Below are 26,067 nucleotides of genomic sequence, written 5' to 3' on the forward strand. Positions count from 1 at the left end.
TTTCTATTCCTATACAGCTGCAACCCCCCTTATGTTGTCATTGTTACAAATTATATCTGTATACCTCATGAGTCCATTAACATATTTTTATGATTATTTATTTTCTGTATTTTAAATCAAAATAGGATTTACAAACCAAAAATATTGTAATACTGCCTTTCATGTTTACCTGTATACTTACTTCCTAGTGTTATTTCATTTCAGCATGAAGTGTTCTCTTTAGCATTTCCTGTAGGGCAGATCTACTAACAACAAAAGCTTTTAGTTTTTGTTTATCTGGAAATATCTTAGTATCTCCTTCTCTTTGAAGTATAGTTTGACACCTTTATAACTTTTGACAGTATTTTCTTTCAGCACTTTAAATATGACTGCCTTCTGGCCTCCATATTTCTTATGAGAAATTGAGTGTTTTTCTCATTGAGAATCCCTTCTACTTTGCTGCTACATTTAAGATTTTCTTTGTCTTTGCCTTTTGGCAGTTTAATTATAATATGTTTAGGTGAGGATATCTTTAGTTTTTCTACTTGGAGTTCATTGAGCTTCTTAAATGTGTAGATCGGTGTCAAGTGTCAAAATGTGGGAAATTTTCAGCCATTTTTTTCAAATATTATTTCTGTTCCTTTTTCTCTCTTGTTACCTGTGACTCCCATTCTGTGTATGTTGGTGTGCTTCATGGTCTCCTACAGGCATCTTAGGTTGTGTTCATTTTTTAAAATTCTGTTTACTTTCTCCTCAGACTGAATAATCTCAGTTGAACTATCTTCAAGTTTGCTGATTTTTTTCTTCTGCCTGCTCAAATTTGCTCTTAAAACCTTCTTATGAACTTTTAATTCTGAGTATTGTTCTTTATTTTCCAGAATTTTTATGTTTCTTTCTTATAATTTCTATCTCTTTATTGATATTCTCTATTTGTTGAGACATTGTTCTCTCGATTTCCTTTAGTTCTTTTCTCATAGTTTCCTTTAGCTCTTTGAGCATATTTAAAATAGTTGCTTTAAAGTTTTTGTTTAGTGTGCTGAATTGGGTGATTGGGATTGACATGTATACACTGATGTGTATAAAATTGATGACTGATAAGAACCTGCAGTATAAAAAAACAAACAAAAAACAACTAATACTAAACTTTCTTTGGGTTATTTGTATGGAAATACGTTAATATAAATGTTTCAGACATTAAAAAAAAAGTCTTTGTTTAGTAAGCCCAATGTCTTGGCTTACTCAGAGACTGTTTATATTAATTTATTTTTTTCCTGTAAATGAGCCATACTTTCTTATTTCTTTGCATTCCTCATTTTCTGTTGAAAACTAGATATTTGGAATATCATTATGTGGTAACTCTATACATCAGGTTCTTTCCCCTCTCCAGAGTTTGTTGGTGCACTTTGTTGTGTGTTGTAAGTATTGTTTGTTTAGTGACTCTTCAAAACTATTTTTAGAGACTGTAGTTTTTAAAAATTTTTGGTCACTAACATCTGTGTTCTGTAATCTTAGTGGCCAACTAGTGATTTTCCAGATACTTTCTTAAATATCTGGGGCCAAAACAAATTTAAAAGACACTCATCAAGTCCTTGTAGATTGGCTGTATTGGGGCACTCTTTCAGTGCTTAGGTCTGCAATTTACATTTTTGCTTCATCCTTCGTTTCCTGCTTGCATGAACCAAAAGATCAGCTGGAGATGAAATCTTAGAATCTTCTCAGTATTTTCTGAGCAAGCATCTCTCCCTGAACATGTGTGTGGCTTTATAGATTCTCTATTATAGGTGGGTGCTTTTAAAAGTACTTATTCTCCCATGTTTCTCCTTCCCAGGCTTTTTGGTCTGTCTGTTGCTTACCCCTTCTGGTATCTGTGTCCCAGGAGACTGCAGCAGTAGGTCTACCTATAAATGATTTCAACAAGTGTTGCCTGATAGGCCACTTCTTCCTTGAGAAAGTTCCACATCAGGCAAAAAAAGGCAACTCCTTAGACAGCCCCTCTGGAAACCTCCAGATGGGTCAAATCACAAAAATACATTTCTTTGAGAATAAGTTCTGTATTGCCCTCTGGCTCCAGAAAGTTTCACCAGAAACACAGGCAGCCATCCATATGGCATCCATAGTGTAGGATGGTAGGTGGTAAGTTAAAATGCCACAACAGGCCTCCCATGGAGACCCGGACTGAGGAGCAGGGGCGGGAGCTTCGAGACTAGGGCAGTGCGAAAAAGAAGATGGCAGAAGAGTAAGATGCGGAGATCACCTTCCTCCCCACAGATACATCAGAAATACATCTACACGTGGAACTGCTCCTATAGAACACCCACTGAACGCTGGCAGAAGACCTCAGACTTCCCAAAAGCCTCTTTCTTCCTTTCTATTTTTTCTCCCTCTTATTCTAAGCCGTGTGGATAAAAGGCTCTTGGTGCTCCAGCCAGGCATCAGGGCTGTGCCTCTGAGGTGGGAGAGCCAACTTCAGGACACAGGTCCACAAGAGACCTCCCAGCTCCACGTAATATCAAACGGCGAAAATCTCCCAGAGATCTCCATCTCAACACCAAGACCCAGCTTCACTCAATGACCAGCAAGCTACAGTGCTGGAGCAAGCTACAGTGCTGGACACCCTATGCCAAACAACTAGCAAGACAGGAACACAGCCCCATCAATTAGCAGAGAGGCTACCTAAAATCATAATAAGGCCACAGACACGCCAAAACACACGACCAGACGTGGACCTGCCCACCAGAAAGACAAGATCCAGCCTAATCCACCAGAACACAGGCACTAGTCCCCTCCACCAGGAAGCTTACACAACCCACTGAACCAACCTTAGCCACTGGAGACAGACACCAAAAACAACAGAAACTATGAACCTGCAGCCTGTGAAAAGGAGACCCCAAACACAGTAAGATAAGCAAAATGAGAAGACAGAAAAACACACAGCAGATGAAGGAGCAAGGTAAAAACACACCAGACTTAACAAATGAAGAGGAAATAGGCAGTCTACCTGAAAAAGAATTCAGAATAATGATAGTAAAGATGATCCAAAATCTTGGAAATAGAATAGACAAAATGCAAGAAACATTTAACAAGGACCTAGAAGAACTAAAGAGGAAACAAACAACGATGAACAACACAATAAATGAAATTAACAACACTCTAGAAGGGATCAATAGCAGAATAACTGAGGCAGAAGAACGGATAAGTGACCTGGAAGATAAAATAGTGGAAATAACTACTGCAGAGCAGAATAAAGAAAAAAGAATGAAAAGAACTGAGGACAGTCTCAGAGACCTCTGGGACAACATGAAACGCACCAACACTCGAATTAAAGGGGTCCCAGAAGAAGAAGAGAAAAAGAAAGGGACTGAGAAAATATTTGAAGAGATTATAGTTGAAAACTTCCCTAATATGGGAAAGGAAATAGTTAATCAAGTCCAGGAAGCACAGAGAGTGCAATACAGGATAAATCCAAGGAGAAACACGCCAAGACACATATTAATCAAACTATCAAAAATTAAATATAAAGAAAACATACTAGGCTTCCCTGGTGGCGCAGTGGTTGAGAATCTGTCTGCCAATGCAGGGGACACGGGTTCGAGCCCTGGTCTGGGAAGATCCCACATGCCGCGGAGTGACTAGGCCCGTGAGCCACAACTACTGAGCCTGCGCGTCTGGAGCCTGTGCTCCACAACAAGAGAGGCCGCGACACTGAGAGGCCCGAGCACCGCGATGAAGAGTGGTCCCCGCTCACCACAACTAGACAAGGCCCTCGAACAGAAACGAAGACCCAACACAGCCAAAAATAAATTAATTAATTAATTAATTTTTAAAAATACATACTAACAGCAGCAAGGGAAAAACAACAAATAACACACAAGGGAATCCCCATAAGGTTAACAGCTGATCTTTCAGCAGAAACTCTGCAAGCCAGAAGGGAGTGGCAGGACATATTTAAAGTGATGAAGGAGAAAAACCTACAACCAAGATTACACTACCCAGCAAGGATCTCATTCAGATTTGATGAAGAAATTAAAACCTTTACAGACAAGCAAAAGCTGAGAGAGTTCAGCACCACCAAACCAGCTTTACAACAAATGCTAAAGGAACTTCTCTAGGCAAGAAACACAAGAGAAGGAAAACACCTACAATAACAAACCCAAAACATTTAAGAAAATGGGAATAGGAACATAAATATCGATAATTACCTTAAATGTAAATGGATTAAATGCTCCAACCAAAAGACACAGACTGGCTTAATGGATACAAAAACAGGACCCATATACATGCTGTCTACAAGAGACCCACTTCAGACCTAGGGACACATACAGACTGAAAGTGAGGGGATGGAAAAAGATATTCCATGCAAATGGAAATCAAAAGAAAGCTGCAGTAACAATTCTCATATCAGACAAAATAGACTTTAACATAAAGACTATTACAAGAGACAAAGAAGGACACTACATAATGATCAAGGGAATGATCCAAGAAGAAGATATAACAATTGTAAATATTTATGCACCCAACATAGGAGCACCTCAATACATAAGGCAAATACTAACAGCCATAAAAGGGGAAATCGACAGTAACACAATCATAGTAGGGGACTTTAACACCCCACTTTCACCAATGGACAGATCATCCAAAATGAAAATAAATAAGGAAAAACAAGCTTTAAATGATACATTAAACAAGATGGACTTAATTGATATTTATAGGACATTCCACCCAAAAACAACAGAATACACATTTTTCTCAAGTGCTCATGGAACACTCTCCAGGATAGATCATATCTTGGGTTACAAATCAAGCCTTGGTAAATTTAAGAAAATGGAAATCATATCAAGTATCTTTTCCGACCACAACGCTATGAGACTAGATATCAATTACAGGAAAAGATCTGTAAAACAATACAAACACATGGAGGCTAAACAATACACTACTTAATAACGAAGTGATCACTGAAGAAATCAAAGGGGAAATCAAAAAATACCTAGAAACAAATGACAATGGAGAGACGACGACCCAAAACATATGGGATGCAGCAAAAGCAATTGTAAGAGGGAAGTTTATAGCAATACAAAGCTACCTTAAGAAACAGGAAACATCTCAATTAAACAACCTAACCTTGCACCTAAAGCAATTAGAGAAAGAAGAACAAAAACCCCCAAAGTTAGCAAAAGGAAAGAAATCATAAAGATCAGATCAGAAATAAATGAAAAGAAAGGAAGGAAATGATAGCAAAGATCAGTAAAACTAAAAGCTGGTTCTTTGAGAAGATAAACAAAATTGATAAACCATTAGCCAGACTCATCAAGAAAAAAAGGGAGAAGACTCAAATCAATAGAATTAGAAATGAAAAAGGAGAAGTAACTGACACTGCAGAAATACAAACGATCATGAGAGATTACTACAAGCAACTCTATGCCAATAAAATGGACAACCTGGAAGAAATGGACAAATTCTTAGAAATGCGCAACCTGCCGAGACTGAACGAGGAAGAAATAGAAAATATGAACAGACCAATCACAAGCACTGAAATTGAAACTGTGATTAAAAATCTTCCAACAAACAAAAGCCCAGGACCAGATGGCTTCACAGGCGAATTCTCTCTAACATTTAGAGAAGAGCTAACACCTATCCTTCTCAAACTCTTCCAAAATATTGCAGAGGGAGGAACACTCCCCAACTCATTCTACGAGGCCACCATCACCCTGATACCAAAACCAGACAAAGATGTCACAAAGAAAGAAAACTACAGGCCAATATCACTGATGAACAGAGATGCAAAAATCCTCAACAAAATACTAGCAAACAGAATCCAACAGCATATTAAAAGGATCATACACCATGATTAAGTGGGGTTTATCCCAGCAATGCAAGGATTCTTCAATATATGCAAATCAATCAACGTGATACACCATATTAACAAATTGAAGGAGAAAAACCATATGATCATCTCAATAGATGCAGAGAAAGCTTTCGACAAAATTCAACACCCATTTATGATAAAAGCCCTGCAGAAAGTAGGCATAGAGGGAACTTTCCTCAACATAATAAAGGCCATATATGACAAACCCACAGCCAACATCGTCCTCAATGGTGAAAAACTGAAAACATTTCCACTAAGATCAGGAAGAAGACAAGGTTGCCCACTCTCACCACTATTATTCAACATAGTTTTGGAAGTTTAGCCACAGCAATCAGAGAAGAAAAAGAAATAAAAGGAATCCAAATCGGAAAAGAAGAAGTAAAGCTGTCATTATTTGCAGATGACATGATACTATACATAGAGAATCCTAAAGATGCTACCAGAAAACTACTAGAGCTAATCAATGAATTTGGTAAAGTAGCAGGATACAAAATGAATGCACAGAAATCTCTTGCATTCCTATACACTAATGATGAAAAATCTGAAAGTGAAATTAAGAAAACACTCCCATTTACCATTGCAACAAAAAGAATAAAATATCTAGGTATAAACCTACCTAAGGAGACAAAAGACCTGTATGCAGAAAATTATAAGACACTGATGAAAGAAATTAAAGACGATACAAATAGATGGAGCGATAGACCATGTTCTTCGATTGGAAGAATCAACACTGTGAAAATGAGTCTACTACCCAAAGCAATCTACAGATTCAATGCAATCCCTATCAAATTACCAATGGCATTTTTTACAGAACTAGAACAAAAAATTTCACAATTTGTATGGAAACGCAAAAGACTCTGAATAGCCAAAGCAATATTGGGAAAGAAAAACGGAGCTGGAGAAATCAGGCTCCCTGACTTCAGACTATACTATAAAGCTACAGTAATCAAGACAGTATGGTACTGGCACAAAAACAGAAATATAGATCAATGGAACAGGATAGAAAGCCCAGAGATAAACCCACACACATATGGTCACCTTATCTTTGATAAAGGAGGCAAGCATATACAGTGGAGAAAAGACAGGTTCTTCAATAAGTGGTGCTGCAAAAACTGGACAGGTACATGTAAAAGTATGAAATTAGGACACTGCCTAACACCATACACAAAAATAAACTCAAAATGGATTAAAGACATAAATATAAGGCCAGACACTATCAAACTCTTAGAGGAAAACATAGGCAGAACACTCTATGACATAAATCACAGCAAGATCCTTTTTGACCCAGCTCCTAGAGAAATGGAAATAAAAACAAAAATAAACAAGTGGGACCTAATGAAACTTCAAAGCTTTTGCACAGCAAAGGAAACCATAAACAAGACAAAAAGACAACCCTCAGAATGGGAGAAAATATTTGCAAATAAAGCAACTGACAAAGGATTAATCTCCAAAATTTACAAGCAGCTAATGCAGCTCAATATCAAAAAAACAAACAGCCCAATCCAAAAATGGGCAGAAGACCTAAATAGACATTTCTCCAAAGAAGATATACAGATGGCCTACAGACACATGAAAGAATGCTCAACATCATTAATCATTAGAGAAATGCAAATCAAAACTACAATGAGATATCATCTCACACCGGTCAGAATGGCCAACATCAAAAAATCTAGAAACAATAAATGATGGAGAGGGTGTGGAGAAAAGGGAACCCTCTTGCACTGTTGGTGGGAATGTAAATTGATACAGCCACTATGGAGAACAGTATGAAGGTTCCTTAAAAAACTAAAAATAGAACTACCATACGACCCAGCAGTCCCACTACTGGGCATATACCCTGAGAAAACCATAATTCAATAAGTGTCATGTACCAAAATGTTCATTGCAGCTTTATTTACAATAGCCAGGACATGGAAGCAACCTAAGTGTCCATCATCAGATGAATGGATAAAGAAGATGTTGCACATATATACAGTGGAATATTACTCAGCCATAAAAAGAAATGAAATGGAGGTATTTGTAATGAGGTGGATGGAACTAGAGTCTGTCATACAGAGTGAAGTAAGTCAGAAAGAGTAAAACAAATACAGTATGCTAACACATATATATGGAATCTAAGGGGAAAAAAAAGTCATGAAGAACCTAGTGGCAAGACAGGAATAAAGACACAGACCTACTAGAGAATGGACTTGAGGATATGGGGAGGGGTAAGGGTAAGCTGGGAGAAAGTTAGAAAGTGGCATGGACATATATACACTACCAAACGTAAAATAGATAGCTAGTGGGAAGCAACCGCATAGCACAGGGATATCAGCTCGGTGCTTTGTGACCACCTAGCGGGGTGGGATAGGAAGGGTAAGAGGGAGGAGATATGGGAACATATGTATATGTATAACTGATTCACTTTGTTATAAAGCAGAAACTAACACACCATTGTAAAGCCATTATACTCCAATAAAGGTGTTAAAATAAATAAATAAATAAATAAATAAATAAATAAATAAATAAATAAATAAAATGTGAAAAAAAATTTTAAAAATAAAAAGTAATATGCCACAACAATTTCTTCCTGAAAGTTAGCAACTTTTTTCCTCATTAAATGTTCCCTTGGTTATTGTAAGTTTTTTTTATTAGAATACAGTGTTCTAAAACATTTGATTCTGACAATTTTTGCCATCTTAATTCTTCCTTTGATGGAGGGATGAAGTTTTGAAGTTTCCTGCTCCACCATTTTCAGTGACATCACTACCATGAGAATTTTTACTCTTAAGCCAACTCACACAGCGATTTGAAGTTCTATGTCACGGTATTTGGGTGGTCTAATAAATATCATGTATACAATTCTGAGGTCCCCAAAACAGAGTGAACCCAGGTACATTGCTCAAACAAGTCCCTGGGGAAACCTACATTTTCCTTAGGTCTTAAAGTATTTCCACAGATGAAGCTTCAAAGAATATATGAACCTCACAGTGAGAAATCATCAAACACACATGAGGAAATTATGTTCAAGGACCAAGTGTTCTAACTTGTCAAAACTCCCACGAACTTCAGATTTTGGAATTTTAGGATTGTTTTGACAATCAATATGGATACATTTCAAAAATAGAATATATATATAAATTAAAAGTAATGCTATATATTTATAAATACATATGTATGTAGTAATGTATAAACATGCAAATGAGTAATATACACACACTCGGTATAGTGTTTACCTCTGAGGAAGGAGGAAGTAAGAAAGGGGGAAGGATGGGGGTGAGTTTCTGATTGTATCCATAAATGTTATTACCTTAAAAAAAGAAATATGAAAGAATTATTACATATGTGGCATAGCAAATATATGGTACACATGGTATTTGATATATAATTTTATAACTTTTCTCTACTTTTTTGTAAATTTAAGTTTTTCACAATTTATTTTAAGATAATCTTCAGGTGAATTTTCTGATTGATCTTGTTTTAATATCACTATTTTAAAATTTTAAAATAAATGTGTACCCCTTTTCCCCATTTTTCCCACTCCCCACCCTCAGCCTTTGGCAACCACCAAACTGATCTGCATATCAGTGAGCTTGGGGGGTTTTTTCCCTTTTAGATTCCACATATAAGAGAGATCATACAGTATTTGTCTTTATCTTTCTGACTTATTTCACTTAGCATAATGCCCGAGGTCCATCCATTTTATTGTAAATGGCAATATTTCATCATTTTTATGGCTGAATAATAGTCCATTGTGTATATATATTTACCATAATTTTTATTCATTCATCTACTAATGGACACAGGTTGTTTCCATATCTTGTCTATTATAAATAATGCTTCACTGAACATGGGTGGGCATATATCTTTTTGAGTTAGTGTTTTCATTTTCTTCAGATAAATACCCAGATGTGGAATTGCTAGATCATATGGTAGTGCTATTTGTAGTAATTTGAGGAATATCCATACTATTTTCCATACTGGCTGCACCAACTTACAATTCTACCAACAGTGCACAAGTCTTCCTTTTTCTCCACATCCTCGGCAACATTTCTTATCTCTTGTCTTTTTGAGAAAAGACATTCTAACAGGTGTGAGTTGATGTCTATTGTGGTTTTCATTTACATTTCCCTGATGATTAACGATGTTGAGCATCTTTTCATGTACCTTTTGGCCATCTGTATGTTTGCTTTGGAAAAATGTCTACTCAGATCTTTAAATCAGATTGTTTCTTTTTTTGGTATTGAATTGTATGTGTTCTTTATGTATCTTGTGTATTAACTCCTTTGGATATATGATTTGCAAATATTTTCTCTCATTCTGTAGGCTGCCTTTTAATTTTGTTGATGGTTTAATTTGCTGTCTAGAAGCTTTTTAGTTTGATGCAGTCCTATTTGCTTATTTTTGCTTTTGTCTCCCTTACCTGAGGAGACATATCCAGAAAAATATTGCTAGGATTGATGTCAAAGACCATACTGCCTATGGCTTTTTCTAGGAGTTTTATGGTTTCAGGTCTTCAATTTGTCTTTAATCCATTTTGAGTTCCTTTTTGTGTATGGTGTAAAATAGTGGTTGTGTTTTATTCTTTTGCATGTGACTGTCCAGTTTTCCCAACACCTTTCACCATTGCATATTCTTGGCTTGTTTGTCATAAATTAATTGACCATATATGCATGGGTTTATTTTGGGGCTCTCTATTCTGTTCCATTGATCTATGTGTCTTGTTTTTATGCCAATACCATACTGTTTAAACTACTATAGCTTTGTAATATAGTTTGAAGTCAGGGAGTGTGATGCCTCCAGCTTTGCCCTTCTTCCTCAAGATTCCTTTGGCTATTTGGTTTTTGAGGTTCCATACAAATTTTAGGATTATTTGTTTTATTTCTCTGAAAAATGCCATGGGAATTTTGACAGGGCTTTGATTGAATTTGTAGGTTGCTTTGGGTAGTATAGACATTTTAACAATATTCATTCTTCCAATTCATGAGTATGGAATGTCTTTCCATTTGTTTGTATCTTCTTCAGTTTCTTTCATTAATGTCTTGTAGTTTCCAATATACAGGTCTTTCATCTACTGGATTAAATTTCATCCTAGGTATTTTGTTCTTTTTGATGCAGTTGTAACTGGGATTGTTTTTTTTTTTTTAATTTCTCTTTCTGATAGTTCATTATTAGTGTGTAGAAATGCAATAGATTTTTGTGTGTTGATTTTTTATCCTGCCACTTTACTGAATTTATTAGTTCTAACAGTTTTTTGATTGAGTCTTTAGGGTTTTCTATATATAATATTATGTTAAATTCAAATAGTGATAACTTTACTTCTTCCTTTCCAATTTGGATGCCTTTTATTTCTTTTTCTTGCCTAATTGCTCTGGCTAGGACTTCCAATACTGTGTTGAATAGAAGTGGTGAGAGTGGGCATCCTTGTCTTGTTCTTGATCTTAGAGGAAAGGTTTTCAGCTTTTTACCATTATGATGTTAGCTGTGGGCTTGTCATATATGGTGTTTATTACGTTGCTGTACATTCCCTCTATACTGACTTTGTTGAGAGTTTTTACAATAAACGGATGTTGAATTTTGTCAAGTGCTCTCTCTGTGTCTATTAAGGTGATGATATAATTTTTATCCTTCACTTTGTTAATGTGGTGTATCACAGTGACTGATTTGCAAATGTTGAACCACTCTGTCATTCCTGGAATAAATCCCTCTTGATCATGGTGTATGATCCTTTTAATGTATTGTTGAATCTGGTTTGCTAATATTTTGGTGAGGATTTTTGCATCTATGGTCATCAGGGATATTGGCCTCTAATTTTCTTTTCTTGCGGTGCCCCATCAGGTTTTGTTATCAGGAGAATACTGGCCTCAGAACATGAGCTTGGAAGAGTCCCTCCTCTTGTATTTTTTGGAAATGTTTGAGAAGGACTAGTATTAATTCTTCTTTGAATGTTTGGTAGAATTCACCAGTGAAGCTGTCTGGTCCTAGACTTTTATTTGTTGGGAGGTTTTTGAATAAATTTTTCTACAGTTAGCATTAAGAGACAGAACATGCCATATAGAAGGGAAAGAAGGAATGAAACAGAAGCAAAATTTGAAGAGACAGTGACTCAGAATTTTTCAGAATTGATGAAAAATAGAAACCACATCTTCAGAAACCCCAGTAAATTTAAAGCAACTTAAGAGAAAGATATACATACCTAAACACATTATAGTAAAGTTGTATACGTTAAACTCATACAGAAAATATTAATAGGAGCTACATAAAAATAAATTGCCTTCAAAGAAATACCAATTATACACGCAGCTAATTCTCAATAGCAATAATGAAAGAAACAAAGCTGTCAATCTAGAGTGCTACCCCTAGAGAATTAGAGGAAAAAGTTACATGACGTTAGGCATTGGAGCTAACTCATAGGTAACAGGAAATATAGGGCATAGAAAACAAGTGAAACAATGTCATAAATATTCAATGAGACAAATTCTGAATGTAGGACATTATTTAAAACAATCAGCCCAGTCTCTTCAAAAGGTCAGTGTCATGAAAAAAGTTCGACAGGACAAACTGTTGTAGATAAATGAGATTTAAGAAATGTAACAGCAACTAATAGAGTATGTGATCCTTGATTGGAACCTGGTTTGTAAAACTGCTGTATACCACATTTTGGAACAACTGGGAAAATTTAAATATGGAGGGAATCAGATATGGGGAACTATAGTTAATCTTATTATAGCAATGATGGTATTTTGATTATGTAGGAAAATGTTCTTATACTATGAAGATGCATGGTAAATTATTTAGGCTGACATGGTATAATTTACTTTGAAAGGTTTAGACAAAACTATGTAAAAGAAGATATTTATTGAACCCAGGTCTGTATATAGGTGTTTATTTTCTTATTCTATCTTTATGTATGTTCTAAATGTTCATTAAAAAATTAATGAAAAGAATGAGGTTGAAATAAAGGCATTTCAGATAAATAGTAATAGAGATATTTTCCAAAAGTAAGTTCACAAAAAGAAATTTTAAAATTGTATTTTGGGCAGAAAGGATGATGTTTTGAGATGATGCAGTAAGAATGAAAAGCAGCAGAAGTGGTAAATATGTGTAAATCTAAAGAAACATTGGCTTAAAAAGAATGTCTTGCAAGATGAGAACATAGTAAAGAATTAAGTAAATGACAATACAAGATTGTGAATTGGGAGGAGGTGATTAGAGTTTAAAATGTTTTGAGTTTGGGAGGAACATTAAGAGTTCTTCATTTTATTTTATTTTTTTATAAAAATGTGTAGGGTAACCACTAACATAATAGAAATAGAGTAGGTAACTTTGGAAGTAGCAGATTCTTAAAACATGGAATGAGGAAAAATACTCAAGTCAATTCATAAGACAGAGAGGAGAGAAAAGTAGATGAGGTTAGAAAGGTAGAAAGCACAAAATAAAATGGAAGATACATTTAAATAGGTCATTTGTTACAAAAATGTAACAAGATTAACACTCAAAGGACAAAGATTTTCAGACTGGATACAAAAAGAATCTAATCATATCCTGTTTGCAAGAAACATATCTAAAACTAGGATACAGAATGATTGAAACTAAGAGTATAAAAAATTACATGTCGTGCTAGCTAAACAAAAATTTCTGGTGTAGCTTTATTAAACTCTGAAAAATAGAAATTGATCAAAATGGTAACTTCATAATGATAAAATATCTAATTCATCAGGAATGCATAACAATTACATTCTGTAATCACTTAATAACAATTTCAAAATATATAAATAAATATTCAGTGAATTACATGGAGAAATAGATACGTCCATCACCATGATGGAAGATTTAAAGATTATAAGTGTTAGATTATGGAACAAAAAAAAAAAGTGACACAGAAGTTTCAACAATACAATAAGCTTAATTTAAAGCATGCATATAAAACACTGCACCTAACAATTGCCAGAATATACATTATTTAGAACAAAACTAGAACATTTACTGAAACTGACCACACAAAATTTATAAATCAAATCTCAACAAATTTCAAAGAGTTGTTCTATAGATTATATTCTTTGACCATAATACAAAAAAGTTAGAAATCAATAGCAAAATGACAACTAGAAACAACAACAAAAAGTGTTTTGAAATTTAGGCACACTTCAAAATAATCTATGGATTAAAGAAGTCAATGTGGAGGTTATAAAATATTTACAACCGAACAGTAATAAACATATTTTACCACAACTTCATTAACATCTTGGGATCAAATTTGTATTGGGTTGACCCTAACAAACACATTATGTCATTACATCTTCAGGAAAATGTTATGAGATTTTCCATTTTGTAGACAAGGAAACTGTCTTCAGGAGGGTGAGAACTAGCCTTGTCAATATACATCACAATAGTATCCATATTTTCAGGTTTTTAACTCAATCACTTCTTTCTGGCTACAAAAGTGTTAAACATTTGTTGTAAATTAATTCCAGCAACACAGATGCATACATCCCCTGTGTCTTCTCTCCTTCTACCTCCCTATACAAAATATCTTGGGCTGATTTTTGGATTAGCAATACATCTAGTCTATCTTTACATGCTTTTTCACTTAATATATCATGCCGGTCTATTGCAGTTACAAATCTAATCTCTTCTTTTTAAAGATTGCCTAGTTTTCCATTTGTTCCTGGGTGAGGGACATTGTGCTTCTTTCCCATTTTTACAAACTAGCTACAGTAATCAACCTTCCCCATACAATTTGCACTTGAGGAGGGAATATATCTACATGATGTCCTAGACCTAAAACTTTTACCAAAAAGCCTGAACATTGTATATTTTATTATTTATTTCAAATAAATCTTCCAAACATTGTAAATATATTCCTGCCAAAAATGTATTAGTGTCTAGTTCCCCACACCTTTGCAAGCATGGGCTGTTCTTTGTATTTTTAATTTTTGTGTAGTTTGATAGAAAAAATTTTCAGTTAGCAATATAACTTATTTTATATTTTACATTTTAATAATATAACTAATTTTAATGCTCACGTAGCATTCTATCCTATGACTGTGACATGATTGAACCAATTCATATTGTTGACCATCTAGGATGGTTATCGTTTTCCCTATAACAAAATATACAACAATGAACATTGTGGTAGGCTAAAAGTTGCCCCCTGAAAGTTATCCATGTCTTAATTCCTGGAACCTGTGAATGTTATCTTATATGGCAAAAAAAAAAAAAAGGTTATTTTGGGATTTGAATATGGAAATTGAGATGGGGAGATTATCCTGGATTAGTAGAGATGGCTCTAAATGCAATCAGAATGTCTTTTTAAGAGAGATGCAGAGGGATATTTCACACAAAAGAGGAGAAGACAGGCACAGAAGAGAAGGCAATGTGACTACAGAGGCAGAGATTGGGGCATGCCAAGGAATGCTGGCAGCCACCAGATGCTGGAAGAGGCAAGAAAGGGATTGTTCCTGAGAGCCTCTGGCACAGTTCTGCCAACACCTTGATTTTAGCTTGGTTATACTGATTTTGGATTTCTGCCCTCCAGAATTGTGAGAGAATAAATATCTGTTGTTCTCAGCCACCCAGTCTGTGGCAATTTGTTACATGAGCAATAGAAAACTAATACTAACATCCTTTTAGTTATTTTTATTTCTTAAAGTATATTTTTCATATATATCATTTGACTCAACTTACCAAAGAATTAACGAATTTGCCATCTTTCTTCTGTCCCCAAATTTATGATTTTAACAACAGAACCTATAGAACTGTGTATATATGTGTGTATGCATGATTGTGTGTGTGTGTGTGTGCATGCGCATGCGTGCACACATTGCATATCTGGTGACGTCTAAAGAATTTCTCTTTCCCCTTGCAACTTTATTGCTGCCCTACCCCTGCCATTTCTAAATTCTGGGCTATTACAGATGAATTAAGCTGGTGATTTTCAAAGATGACAATTTTAATTAATTTTGAACATCCTTTACTCTTTCATTAGGATAAATTTTTATAACTGGAAATGCTGACTTAAATAGAATGCCCCAATTTAATTCAATTTCATAAGTGGCACCAAGAAAACTGTACCAATTTACAGGACATAAATTGCAATTGAATAATAAGGCACGGGGGAGGGAGGAATGTAGCCATCCTGACATTATTTCACAAAGGATGGGCACTAGTTTCTGTCAAGGACCATCTTTCAGGCTTCAGCCACAGTTAGTTGACTTACTAGTGATTAGTAATTGACAAGAGCTTATGCACAAGTGCCTCCTGAAGCAGCTTTGCAGTAACTCATGAGAAGACCACAATGCTTGGATTTAACCAACCTAGGTATCCATCTCAGCACCAGGAGGGGGAAGCACAAATCTTAAGGAACGTATGAGGATATTTAAAGCAAAATTGAGGCAAGAGGTAGATGGGTCACCCCAGGGTAAGCAACTGGACATTCATTCCCTGTGGACCGATACTCCAAGATGAGAATAGCAGGACAATCGAGAGAGGAGGCTGGGCCCTGCCCAGATAGAAGATAAGAGACCACACATTTCTCATTCTCGAAGTCAATGAGACCTTCCTGACTAGAAAGCTCCTCGGAGGTCAAAAGGCAAGTGATGCTAAGCTACCCATAGGCCTCTTTGGTGGAATCCATCTTGGCTGAGAGATGCATGCACACACATGGGAGCATCCTGAGATATACCAAATACGTACTCTGAACCAGGCAAATCAAAATGATTGACCAAAGAAAACCTGGAAGAAATGCCCCATATAAGTGATTTAAACTACCACGAGGGCATGAGTCTCTCTCTGCGTCTGCCCATGTGTCTATCCACGCATACTGTATGCTTTTTCCTCCTAATAAATGCTTTACTTATGTCACTACTTTCCGTCTTTGTGGGAATTCTTTTCTGCAAAGCCGAAGGGCCAGGGCCTTGTAACTGACCAGTGGTCTAGTGGTTAGGGTTTGGCACTTCCACCGCTGCAGCCTGGCTTCGATTCCCGGTGTGGGAACCAAAACCCTGCTTCAAGCCACTGAAGGCCGAGGCCACCCGAGATCATATTTGGTGCCGAAACCCGGGACTTCAAGGTAAACTGCAGGCTTCGCCCAGCTGCGGCTTGAGTCCTCTGACTTTTGCTCTTGCTTTCTTTCTTTCACTCTCCGCTTTGCTTTCTTTTCAAGACCCACAGGGCATAACCACTAGTCGGTTGTTCCCTAAGAGGGCATAATTTCCCTGATCCTGGGTGATAGGAAGCTCCACTGCCAGTTACCCCAGAGGGACTAGTCTCTCTTTCTTTGGGTTACAGAGAGTATGGAGGGATATAGGGAGGTGGATTTGGGGATCAGTCAGAGGGACCGAGAGAAGTAAGTGGCTCCGGAGAAGTAGGGAAACTGTCAGGCTTAGGAGGAGCTAGGTTTCCCCCCGAGAGATGGGAGAGCTTAGAAGGGGATCGTCTAAAATGTCTGGAGAGTTTTCTGGTTCCCCAGGTTTTGAATTACAAGAGCTGTATAGGGCGGGATTTTGGTAAAGGACCGTGAAAGCCTGAATATAGGGAACCTCTGTCCACTTTCCCATCCTGTGGCAATAATGACCTAATTGTAGAACAGTATTATAATTTAGAGACCCATTTTCAGGCCATTTTTCTCCATTCCCCAACTTATACAAAGGCCAGGCACTGTTACAGTAGAACTTAAGTTTTTCCTTTCTTAGCCCTCTATTTTAAAAAATTTCCAATTCTAGGACTTCCCTGGTGGTGCAGTAGTTAGGAGTCTGCCTGCCAATGCAGGGGACACGGGTTCAATACCTGGTCCAGGAAGATCCCACATGCCATGGAGCAACTAAGCCCGTGCGCCACAACTACTGAGCCTGAGCTCTAGAGCCCATGAGCCACAACTAATGAGCCTGCACGCCACAACTACTGAAGCCTGCATGCCCTAGAACCCACGCACAGCAACTACTGAGCCCACGTGCCACAACTACCAAAGCCTGCGCATTCTAGGGCCCGTGTGCTGCAACTACTGAGCTGACATGCTACAACTGCTGAAGCCCGCGCACCTAGAGCCCATGCTCCACAAGGGAAGCCACTGAATGAGAAGCCCACACACCACAACAAAGAGTAGCCCACGCACAGCAACAAAGACCCAATGCAGCCCCCCCCCCAAAATTCCAATTCTTAAGGATACACTCCAGAGGTGTTTCTTCTGGCTTGGAGGGGGATCCTGCCCTGTTGAGTAACCTGCAACTGAGAACAAGAGAGCGCTCCTAGAAATGGAATCCGGCATCCCAGAAACATTTACCAGGAGGCTTTAACCTGAAGGGGTTCAGGGCATCCCCCAAATTCCCTTTGAACCTGATGGGGTTTCAAGCATCCTCTACTCCCTCATCGATTTCTGACTAGATGTCTCTGGTCTTCCGTGGTACCTTGCCCAAGGTGTCTCCCCACATAACCAGGGGAGGACATTTGAACTAGTGCAGACCGGTTGCCAGGACTTTCCTTAGGAGGGATCCCATGGCTATAGAGCTTATGTCCTATGATGTCTTCCTATGCTGGGGTGTGTTCCTCATGACTGAGCATCTACAAAATTTATAATTCGGGCTTCTGGGTAGCGGCCAGCCCAATAGGCTGTCCGTAGCAGTGTGTATGCTGCCAAGGCCTGGACTAAAGGGGGTCTGATAGATGCGAAGAAGAACCCTTGGAGAAATTGGAGTTGAGCACTATGGAAGGTGGCATGGGGTTCAAGGCTCGAAGGGCAGGAGATGGAGAAATTCTCATAGTAAATTTCCGGGTGTTGAGTGAGGTGAGAGACTAGACAGCAGAAGAACCCAAAATCCTTTGTCCTGTCTGGCAGCTAAGATAGAATTGGGAATTGTCTGACAATTTTGTCTGACACAAGCAGCACTGGGTTTGGCAGTGGTAGGGCCCAGGAATCATTTAAGAATGATATCCAGGAAATCCTTCCCTAAAAGGGCACGGAGATATGAAGTGAGAAAGAGACCTTCTTGTGTGAGTAAGGTGGGAAGGAAAAGCGTAGTGGAGTGTTCCATACGGGGCAGTGAGAGAGGGAGAGCGAGAGAAAGAGAGAGAGACCCCTGGGGCTCCTGCACGGTCGGAAATCACATTTCCACCAGGTCCCAAAGGACAGCGTCACCCAAGCGTTATTTTAATCTGCATGGCCTGGGGAATCCCACTGCCACCCCCAATGTTGGAGGGAGCCATAACACTGTAGGTGGACAGAGGTTATGCCCTGCAGGTCTTGAAAAGAATGCAAAGCGGAGAGTGAAAGAAAGAAAGCAAGAGCAAAAGTCAGAGGACTCAAGCCGCAGCTGGGCGAAGCCTGCAGTTTACCTTGAAGTCCCGGGTTTCGGCACCAAATATGATCTCGGGTGGCCTCGGCCTTCAGTGGCTTGAAGCAGGGTTTTGGTTCCCACACCGGGAATCGAAGCCAGGCCGCAGCGGTGAAAGTGCCAAACCCTAACCACTAGACCACTGGTCAGTTACAAGGCCCTGGCCCTTTGGCTTTGCAGAAAAGAATTCCCACAAAGACGGAAAGTAGTGACATAAGTAAAGCATTTATTAGGAGGAAAAAGCATACAATATGCGTGGATAGACACATGGCCAGACGCAGAGAGAGACTCATGCCCTCGTGGTAGTTTAAATCACTTATATGGGGCATTTCTTCCAGGTTTCCTTTGGCCAATCATTTTGATTTGCCTGGTTCAGAGTACGTATTTGGTATATCTCAGGATCCTCCCATGTGTGTGGATGCATCTCTCAGCCAAGATGGATTCCACCAAAGAGGCCTATGGGTAGCTTAGCATCACTTGCCTTTTGACCTCCAAGGAGCTTTCTAGTCGGGAAGGTCTCCTTGACTTCAAGGATGAGAAATATGTGGTCTCTTATCTTCTAGCCTCCTCTCTCGATTGTCCTGCTATACTCATCTTGGAGTATCGGTCCACAGGGAACGAATCTCCAATTCCTTACCCTGGGGGGACCCATCTACCTCCTGTCTCAAAATGAGTAAAGACCATGAAGAGATTTGTCACAAAACAAGAGATAAAGATTGCCAACTAAAGTATTAAAAGTATCTTTAAATTCACATGTAATGAAAGAAACATACTGATTTTCATCTATTGGTGAGGTTCACAGTGGTGAGGTTTTTCATTTAAATTATTGAGTACATAAAATTAGAGGAATTTTAATTTTACAGGCATGCCAATACCTTGCTGTAAGGACTGTAATATGGTATGAATTTTAAGCAGGAGTAATTTGTGGTAAGTATCAATGAACAGAGGAGGCCCAAACTTTTGGCTTCAGCACTTTCACTTTTAGAAATACCTCATTAGGAAATTAGGTAGACAAGTGTGACAAGATAAAATATGTCTATGGGGATGGTTATCACAGCTTAATACATTAGCCTCTGTTTATTATTTCATATTAATATTTTAAAAGTGAGTGACAGTTTAGCTTTCTGGTAGCACTAATAAGTGCTGTAGGCAGCATCTAAACCACCAATAATGGGGAGCTCTGGGAGCTTTTAAAGGGAAATGCAGATGCTGATGAGAAGGGAGTGTGTCCACCTAATAAGGCTCATATCCAAATGTTAAATATCAATTGCTTTCCTCCTTTCTGGATAATTTTATAAATGTCACAAGAATTGCCTCACATTCTCTAAACCTAGACTGCATCATACCAAGAAGGCAAAGGGTTAGGTTCTCCTATCAGCTGCTGTCATTAGACTCTGAAAGGGAAGGCAAAAACTGTTAACAAGAAAGTGTACTCAGAGTGTGTACCCTTCTAGCCAACTGAGGACATTACTTCCATGCATGAAGAACTGCTATCTGAGAGATTCTACCCAGGAATTCTCATCTTCTATCAAGTAGTGACACTGTGACTAGCACCATGCAAGGCACTAGGTTAAAGTGACAAAATGCACAGACATAATTTGGTAGTGATCATGAAAACTAGAGTGTACCATGAATTTCACTAGTATCTTTTATTATTTCATTCCTCTTCTAGTGTAACACTACCTTAAACAGACCTTAAATTCAAAATGTGAAATTGAATTTAAAATAGGTAAGTGTTTATCATGAAACTGCAATAATTAGATGATTTCGTGATAAGTTAAAAATAGAACTATAAAGCAAACCACATGATCATATCAATCAATGCAGAAAAAGAATTTTAAAATATTCAACTCCTTTTCATGACAAAAACACTCGATAAGCTAAATATAGAAGGAAACTTCCTCAACATAATAAAGGTCATATGTGAAAAGCCTACAACTATCATTGCACTCAGTGGTGAAAGCCTGACAGCTTTTCCTCTAAAATCAGCAACAAGGCAAGGATGCCCACTCTCACCACTTCTATTCAACATAGTATTGGAAGTCCTAGCCAGAGGAATTAGGCAAGAAAAAGAAATAAAAGGCATTCAATTTGGAAAGCAAGAAGTAAAATTCTCTCTGTAGATGGCTTGATCTTATATGTAGAAAATGCTAAAAATTACATACACACAAACACTGATAGAACCAATGAACGAATTCAGCACTATTCACTATAACCAAGAGGTGGAAGCAACCAAAATGTCCACTGAAGGATGAGTGGATAAACAAAATATGTATATGCATACAATGGAATTTTATTCAGCACTAAAAAGGAAGGAAATCCTGTCACATGCTTCAATATGGAAATAGCCTTAATGACATTATGCTAAGTGAAATTAGCCAGTCACATAAAGACAAATACTATATGATTCCACTTATATGAGGTCTCTAAAGTAGTCAAATCATAGCTGCAGAAAATAGAATAATGGTTTCCATGGGCCAGGGGAAGGGGAAAAGAGGAATTGTTTAATGGGTAGAGTTTCAGGTTTGAAAGATGAAAAAGTTCTGGAGATCTTTTGTACTATAATGTGAATATACTTAACCCTATTCAACTGTACACTGAAAAATTGTTAAGATGTTAAATTTTATGTTATGTGGTTTTTACCATAATAAAAAAACTCAATATACCTAAAACAAATAAAGAGATTGAATCAGTAGTCAAAAACCTCCCCCAAATAAAAGTCCTGGACCAGATACTTTCACCAGTGAATTCTATTACGTATTTAATGAAGAATTAACACCAGTCCTTCACAAGTTCTTCCAAAATAACTGAAGAGAAGGGAACACTTCCTAAAACTCTTTCTGTGAGGCCAGCATTACCCTGATACCACAGCCAGATAAAGATAGCACAAGAAAATAAAATTACAAACTAACATCCTTTATAACTATAATACCAATATTCTCAACAAAATATTAGCAGAGCAAATCCAACAGCATATTAAAAGGATTATTCAGCATAACCAAATGGGATTTATCCCAGGAATTCAAGGGTGTTTCAACATAAGAAAATCAACCAATGTAATACATCACACTAATATAAATGAAAGAAGACAAAATGATCATCTCAGTTGATACAGAAAAAGCATTTGACAAAATCCAATACCCTTTCATAATAAAGACACTCAGAAAACTAGGAATAGAGGGAAATTTTCTCAACATGATAACAAGTATTTATGAAAATTCCACAGCTAACATCATACTCAATGGTGAAAGTCTAAAGGATTTTCCCCTAAAATCAAGAATAAGACATGATTGCCCACTTTCATTGCTGCAAGTCAACATTGTACTAGAAATTCTAGCCAGAGCTATTAGACAAGAAAAAGAAAAGACATACAAATTGGAAAGGAAGAGGTAAAACTATCACTATTCACTGCTGATATGATCTGTTATACAGAAAATCCCAATTAATCCACAAGGAAGCTATTAGAGCTAACAATCCCAACTCAGCAAAGTTGCAGGGTACAAAACACACTCAAAAAAATCACTTGTGTTTCTATACAGAAGCAATGAACTATCCAAAAAGGAAATTAAGAAAGCAATTCCTTTTACAATAGCATATAAAATAATTAAATACTTTGTAATAATTTAACCAAGGAGCTGAAAGATTTGCTTGCTGAAAGCTACAAAACATTCCTGAAAGAATTAAAGAAGACCTAAACAAATGGATAGACATTCTGTGTTCATGATAGGAAGACATAATATTGTTAAGATGTCAACGCTTTCCAAAGTGATCTACAGATTCAATGCAATAAAAATTCAAAGAGCCTTTTTTTGCAGAAATGTGAAAGCTGATCTTCAGATTCATATGGAATTGGAAGGGGCCTTGAATAGCCATGACTGTCTTGAAAAATAAAAATAAATTGAGGACTCATACTTCCCAACTTCAAAACTTACTACAAAGCTATGGTAATTAAAACAGTATGGAAAGCCCACGTGCAGCAATGAAGACCCAATGCAGCCAAAAATAAATAAATAAATAAATAAATAAACAAACAAACAAACAAACAAAACAAAAAACAGTATGGTAGTTGCATGAGGACAGACACATAGACCAATGGAATAGAGACCCCAGATATAAACAGAAAATCAATAGTCAATTGGTTTTCCACAAGGGATGCCAAGACCCTTCCATTGAGAAGGGACAGTCTTTTGAATAAATGGTGCAGGGAAACTGGACATCCACATGCAGAACAATTAAGTTGGACCCTTACCTTACACCATATACAAAAAATAACTCAAAATGAATCCATGACCTAAACTTAAGAGCTAAACCTGTAAAACTCTCAGAAGAAAACATTCGAGAAAATTTCATGATACTAGGTTTGACAACAGTTTCATGGATATGACACCAAGCAGCACAGGCAACAGCAACAACAAAATACATACATTGGACTTCATCAAAATTAAGAACTTTTGTACATCAAAAGATACTATCAAGAAAGTGGATAGACAACCTACTGAATGGGAGAAAATATTTGGAAATGATATATCTTAAAAGTGATTAATATCCATAATACATAAAGAACTCCTAAAACTAAACAACAAAAAAGCAAACAACCCAATTTAAAAATGGGCAAAGGACTTAAAACATGTCTCCAGAGAACATAACAAATGGCCAATAAGCATGTGAAAAAATGTTCAGCATCATTAGTCATGAGTGAAATGCAAATCAAAACCACGAGATACCAGTTTACACCTACTAGGATACCTATAATTTTTTTAAACTAAAGTAGCAAGCATTGGCAAGGATGTGGAGAAACTAGAACTCTTGTGCATTGCTGGTGGGAATGTAAAATAGCATGGCTGCAGTGGAAAACAGTTTGTCAGCTTCTCACAAGGTTAAACATAGAACTATCATATGACCCAGCAATCCCACACCTGGCTATATACCCAAAATAATTGAAAGCAGTAACTTGAAATATGTATACACCAGTGTTCTAGCATTATTATTCACAATAGCCAAAAGGTGGAAACAACCTAAGAGCCCATTGGTGGATGAATGGGTACACAAAATATGGTATATACATAAAATGGAATTTTATTTAACCATAGGAAGGAATGAAATTTTGGTATGTACTAAACCATGGATTGGCCTTGAAGACATTATACTTAGTGAAATATGGCAGACACAGAAGCACAAATATTATAGTATTCCACTTGTATAAGGTACCTAGAATAGGCATATTTATGGAGACATAAAGTAGAATAGTGTTTACCAGGAGCTTAGGGGAGGAGAAAAAGAGGAGTTATTTTTTATTGGGTATAGTGTTTCTGTTGGGAATGATGAAAATGTTTTGGTATAAATAGTAGTGATGATTATACAACATTGTGAATGTATTTAATGCCATTGAATTATACACTTACAAATGACTAAAGTAATAAATATTATGTCATGTATATTTTACCACAATTTGGAAGAGTGGCAACCTATTTGGAGATAAATAACATAAAATACATTCCACCACAATAAACTGCAATTAGTTCAAAGATTTAAATGCAAATATTGAAACATAAAAGTACCAGGAGAATTTTTTTTACTTATATTCTTGGTGAGAGAAAATGCCATGGCTGGTTAGATAGAAATCAATGGAGGCATTAAAAAAAAAGGTTGATAAAGTTAACTGATAATGTTGACATGATTCATAATACCGAAACATTTGCAGGTGAATTAATCTTATATTTAGAAAATCCTAGGAAATCCACTAAGAAACTATTAAAACCAATAAGTTGAGCAAATTCGCATGATAAAATATCAATATACAAAACACAGTTGTATTTTTATACAGTAGTAATGAGCAAACCAATAAAATTTTAAAAACAACTACAATACCATTAAAAAGAATAAAAAACTTAGAAATAAATTTAACCAAAAAAGTGTAAGGTTTGTACACTGAAAACCTACAAACCATTGTTGAAAGAAATTAGAGAACTAAACAAATGGAAGGACATCCTGTGTTCATGGATTGGAAAACTTAGTATTGTTAAGGTACCAATACTGGCCAAATTGATCTATGGATTAAATGCAATCCTTACCACATTACAGCTCCGTTTTTTTTCAGGCATTCACAAGCTGTTCCTAAAACTTATATGTAAGTGCAAGGGATCCAGAATAGCCAAAATAATCTTTAAAAAGAACAAAGTTGGAGGATTTACACTGTGAGATTTCAATACTTATTACAAAGCTACAATAATCAGGACTGTGCAGTACTGACATAGAGTATATATATATATATATATATATATATATATATATATATATATATATACACACATACATACATATACACACACACACACATATATCAGTGGAATAGAATTGAGAGTCCAGAAATAAATCTTTATATTTATTGAGTTTTGACAAGGATGCGAGGACCATACAATGGGGTAAGAATTGTCTTTTCAACAAATGGTGCTGGCACAACTGGATAAGCACATGCAAAAGAATGAATTTGGATCCCTACCTCACACCATATTTTAAAACTCAAAATTGATCAACGTCCTAAATGTAAGACCTAAAACTATAAAATATAGGTATAAATTTATGTGACCTTGGATTAAGTAGTGGTTTCAAACATATGACATGAAAAGCACAAGCAACAGAAGGAAAAATAGACAAACTGGACATCATCAAAATTAAAAACTTTTGTGCTTCAAAAGGCACAATCAAGTAAATGAAATGCCAACCCACAAAATTGGAGAGAATTTTGCAAATCATTTGGTAAGGGACTTGGATCTAAAATGTATAAAAAACGGTTCCAACTCAATAATAAAGGTACAAATCAATAATAAAAAGATAAATAATCCAATTTTTAAATGGTCAAAGGACCTGGATAGACGTTTATCCAAAGAAGATATAAAAGTGGCCAATAAGCACATGAAA

General features: G+C 36.7%; 1 protein-coding gene across 2 annotated transcripts in view; it reads left to right on the forward strand.

Moving 5' to 3' along the window:
- The window catches only part of GPRASP2 (G protein-coupled receptor associated sorting protein 2), an 88,005-nt gene that overhangs the window by 44,817 nt on the left and 17,121 nt on the right, over nt 1-26,067 (forward strand). The window lies entirely within an intron of this gene.

This window comes from Balaenoptera musculus, chromosome X, assembly GCF_009873245.2.
Source record: "Balaenoptera musculus isolate JJ_BM4_2016_0621 chromosome X, mBalMus1.pri.v3, whole genome shotgun sequence".
Lineage (NCBI taxonomy): Eukaryota > Metazoa > Chordata > Mammalia > Artiodactyla > Balaenopteridae > Balaenoptera > Balaenoptera musculus.